The sequence below is a fragment of the Chrysochloris asiatica genome, unplaced genomic scaffold, assembly GCF_000296735.1.
Source record: "Chrysochloris asiatica unplaced genomic scaffold, ChrAsi1.0 scaffold00217, whole genome shotgun sequence".
In the NCBI taxonomy this organism is placed as follows: Eukaryota; Metazoa; Chordata; class Mammalia; order Afrosoricida; family Chrysochloridae; genus Chrysochloris; species Chrysochloris asiatica.
The window spans coordinates 4720207-4725341 of NW_006408735.1; the positions used below are offsets into that span (position 1 = coordinate 4720207).

Genomic DNA, 5135 nt, shown 5'->3' on the forward strand with positions numbered 1-5135 from the left:
AAAGGATCACTGGCTCTCATCTCAGAAATAACAAGTGATGAATAAAAAAGAAAATTTACTCCCCCGTGCCCCCTCCCCCAAAGACTGGCAATTCTGTTCTCCACCCTCCCCTGAGATAAAAATATGAATACATAACAACTCAGAATTGGTCTTCATCTCCTACTTGTCTCTTATCAGTGGAAGTTTAAATTCATGATTTAAGAAAATACATTGAAGCTCATGTATATAGGTTATAAAAGCTCGTATCAGAGGGCAATTGATTTTTTTTTTTTTTTTTAAGTACAGGCAGGGAAAGAACCTATCATTTTAAATTAAAACCTTTCTGCGCTTTCTGATTACTGTTCAACTTGTCATTATTTAGCAAAAAGGACAATGTTTATAGTGTTCACTTTAAATCTTATTGCTCTACCACTGTGATATGACTTCCATTAAAATAAAGAGATGGAGCGGTCAATCTGGTGATTAATTTGGCACGGCTTCCATTGGAGACTGGGGGTGGGGTGGGGAGTGGATGACAAAAAGAAGAGGACATCCAAAAAGTAACTTACACATACAATGGTTTTCTTTAAAAATAAAAAAAGAGAGAGAGAGAGAGAGAAAATGCTATCTTCAACAAATAGAAACACGCATTGAAAGCCCATATTTCAAGCCACAACCAAACCATGTTCTATCTTAAGGAGGTTCTCCTCTTTCTTTGTTAATAAAATCTCTCCCCAAACCATCATCACTTTTAATTATCCCCAGACCGGGCTTCATCTTCAGAGGCTTCAACCCCAGATTTTCTGGTTGAGAGCTGGCAGATGTTTTCTTTTCTGGAGGGCTTTCTGGTTCCTCATTGTCTTCTTTAGGCGAAGGAGTCTTTTCCTTTGACGCCTTTGAAGCTATGGGACGACCCATTTTTTGCCTTTCACTGGACTTGGCGTCACTTGCTGCCCTTAGCCTGGGTTTAGGCATTTTCTTTTCTTTTCGCTCAGGTTTGGATTTCTTAACCATCTTTTTGTTTTTTTTCTTTTTTGAACTGCCATAGTCACTGTCATCACCATCTTCCATTAGGAAGTCTTCATCACTGCTAGAATCTTTGTCTTGGAATGGTGCCTCATCCTCCTCTTCTTGTTCTTCCTCACTGCCCACATCTTCCATAAGCATTTCTCTCTGCTTAGAAGCTGCTTTAGAAGCTGCCTATCGCTGCTGGCGTACATTTTTATGAACTTTTTTTTCATCTTCACTATCATCTGCTGAGTGAGAGCCATCCTTCTTGGTCTTCACATCTTTTTCTTCCGAGTCCTCACTGTCTTCCTGTGAATTCTTTCCAGACCTCCTCTTCTTTTAGTTTCTCGAGGAGATGATTTTCTTGGCTGGAGGACCCGAATCTCTTCCATAATCTTCATCAGCATCATCAGATTCCTGAAACTGTGAATAATCAACGACCTTCCTATTTCTGACAGGCCGGACATGTTCGCTGTCGAAACAGGAGCCAGTCGAGAAGCCAAAGACCAGGACCCCCCCCACATCCCATGTGCTTGGCGCCCCCCGCCCCTAACCTTGGCTGCTGCAGCTGAACCTCGAGCTGCTGGTTTCTCAAACTCCGCTGCGCCTTGTTTCAGGGCCCCTTGATCAGACGAGCCCCCCGCTCCCCTGTCTCTCCAAAATGGATGAATCAAACCCGAAATGTTCTTTTTTTGATGATGAATGTGATACCATTCCTCTTCAGTTTGTCATTTCTGGCATAGTAAACTGTATACTTCACTAGTTGAAGCTAATAAAACTTGCAGCAAAAATTCAACCTAGAGTAATCAGATCACATCAAAATGCCAAAATAATAAAAGTAATAAAATAAAAACTTTCAGAAACTATCTGAGAAGAATAATTAACCTGTATTAAATTTAAAATATGTCTTAAAATTTGGGTAATGCATTATGTTTTAACATAACTGCTAGGAATATAAAATGAACATTAGATTCATTTCATCCCAATTTGTAAGTTTCAATACAGTTTAGAAATACATGAGGCTATCTCCAAGATTACTTCAGACTATTTCTTTTTACAATATGTTAGATAATATAAGAAAATTCATTCTTGTATAAATGACAGTGCAACACCTTTTGTAAAGATCTACACAAGGGATTTACTCTGAAGGCTATGTAACGCTTTGTACTCTATAATAATATCCTTTTACTTTATATGACGCTACCAATTTTGTATTATCATTCTGAAGTGGATAAAGTACTTCTTAACACAAAACCCATGCAACAGCTTGAAATTTGAGCCTCTGTTTCTAACATTAAAATGCTAGTACAATAAACTACCAAAGATTTTCTCTTTCTCTTTTTTTAAGTATACTTACAATGGTACTGCACAAAAGTAATGTGCCAATATTCCCCCAAGAACATTTTATCTAAAAGCAGGAAATATGAAACACCACATAAAGATCAACCAAATAGAAAGTGTTCTGAGGTGAAAATATAGCAAAACATAGCATTTGAAGGTGATTTGAAAATATAATCTTAAATTTATTGTATGCAATTATGTTTTTAAAACTTTATTGAGTTTTTTCAAGTTTCAAAACCTCTGTTAATAAGAAAACACTTTCACAAACTTGAAGAAATCTTATGCATAGTATATTTACATGTTTTTTGTCATGTGAGAAATATGTACAAATGAAAAATATTTCATGTCTGGGAATGTGTACTGCTAGGGTTAGGAAAAATAAAAGTCATTCAAGTACTAAAGCAAAATTTTATGACACATTGCAGATTGCAATAAAAATAGTAAATCTGATTATCAATTTCTTAAAAAATCATGGACAACAAAGGCTTACATAGAATAGATGAAGATTTTGAGCTGACAATTCTTTTATTTTACTTGGATCAAAATTCCTTGTCCAGGGAAGCAGCAGACAAGAAATCAAATGATATTGTATTGGACAAATCTGATGCAAAAAGAGCTCTTTTTAAAGTTTTAAAATGTAAAGATGTTACCTTTAATGACTAACGTGCTCCTAATCTAAGCCATAGTCTTTTCAATTGCTGTATAATTATTCAAAAGCTGAACAAGAAAAAAGAAAGACTAAAGAACAATTGATGGTTTTGAATTATGGTATCACTGAGGAATACTGAGTATACAAATGACTACAAAAAGAATGAGCTAATAAGGAGCTCTGGTAGCGTAGTGGTTACGAATCGGGCTGCAAACCGCAAAGTCAGCAGTTCGAAACTACCAGCTGCTCCATGGGAGAGAGATGAGGCTTTCTGCTCCAGTAAAGATTTACAGCCTCAGAAACCCTGTATAGAGTCGCTATGAGTCAGAATCGACTCCACAGCACTTAACAACAACAACAATCAGTCTTAGGAGAAATTGAACTAGAATGCTAGTTACAAGGGAGGAGGATGATATTTCAGCTTTGGATAAACTTATTTTCAACATCAAGAAAGACCAATTGCTAGAAAACATCATCATGCTAGGTAACAGAGAGGATCAAAAAAAAGAAGGAAAGATATCAGAAGATGGAGTGACAAAATAACCACAATAATGGACTGAAGCCTATCAACCATTATGAAGATGGCATAGGACCTGACAATTGTTTTCTCTACAAATATAAAATGTAAGCTCGCCATATGTTATATATTATATGTAGGAGTTAGAACATATTGTATGTAACTACCCATGACAGTAGGGACCCGTGATTAGTGGTAAACTCTCTGTTACATGCTGATAACATTTTAGAAGCCTTTTTATGTTGAGTCAAAATATGTTTCAGTGTTATGCTTGTCCTTTTGATCCTAATTTTATATTCTGAAATGGTACCAAGTTAATCCATTTGCAAATATTTGAAAACAATAGCATGTCCCATCTCTAAATCTCAACTAACCAGACTGTCTCTTTAGTCCTCATCTCCTTCAACCATTATTGTTATGTTATGAGTTTCTGAAATGCTCTGGATGTCTTTTTGAAATACTTTATTTAGATATGAATTACAAAATTGGTCTAAGCCTTTTGAGGCCTACTCGTTGACATCAATGCTCGTTTTCATTAAGCGAACAGCTCATATTAAACCTGTGGCTAAATAAGTACACATATATTGTTTGTTGTTGCTAAGTGTCATTCACTGGAACTGACTCATAGTATAGGGTTTCCAAGGCTGTACATGTTAACATTTTAACAGTAGAAAGCTTATCCTACAGAGCCTACAGTGCTCCCTAAGTACACTTATGTTGTGGTTGTTGTCAAGTGCCATCGAGTCGGAACCGACTCATAGCAACCCCATGCACAGCAGAATGAAACAATGTCTGATCCTGGGCCAACCTCACTACCGCTGCCACACTTGAAGCCATCAATGATGCCACCTGGCTGATCCATCTCATTGGGGGTCTTCCTCTTTTTCTCTGACCCTCCATCTTACCCAGCATCACATCCTTCTCCAGCGACTGTTCTCTCCGGACAATGTGTCCAAAGTAGGAGAGACGAAGCTTAGACATGTTGGCCTCCAAAAAGCACTCTGTTTGTACTTCTAGAGCTTCATTTAAATTACCTTCTCTCCCTCATGCTACCTGTGCAATTGAATCAATGTAATACTTCATGGTTATTTGTGTTAAATCTTTTCTCACTGCTAGATTCTTAAATGCACCATTACTTGTTCTTCATCCTGGGTTTGTTTTTTAGTTTGTTTGTTCTTCATTTAAAATTTTGATACTTTTTTTTTTTTTTCTTTCTGTTTTCTATTTACTGATATTACAAGTGTGGGCTGTGAAGAGGGAGTATTTTTTTTTTTTTTTTTTTTCTTTCTGTTTTCTATTTACTGATATTACAAGTGTGGGCTGTGAAGAGGGAGTATTGTTGGTTAGTATGAATAGTGATTTAAATATATTGCATTAGATGGTATTTTAAGTACTTTTTGGTATTCAAAAGATAAAGGTCATCTCTTAAAAGATTTCAACTGATTTTGAACTGGGTGAGACTATGAAGTTGTTAAAAGTTAACAGATGTTGGAAGGATAAATTCTCATACTAAGGGTATGATTCATTAGCCAGAGGGCTGCTTTCTTCTGGATTGAGTAAGAGCAGACTATGTAGAGATGGTGGGAACCTCAAAGACAAGTTAAGCCTAGACTGACTTGATAATCCTATCCAAAGTGGCAG

The 5135-nt window shown here is 36.5% G+C and overlaps 1 pseudogene; it reads right to left on the reverse strand.

Moving 5' to 3' along the window:
- Positions 1-730: 730 nt before the first annotated feature.
- LOC102822522 lies at positions 731-4542 on the reverse strand (annotated as a pseudogene).
- Positions 4543-5135: the final 593 nt, after the last annotated feature.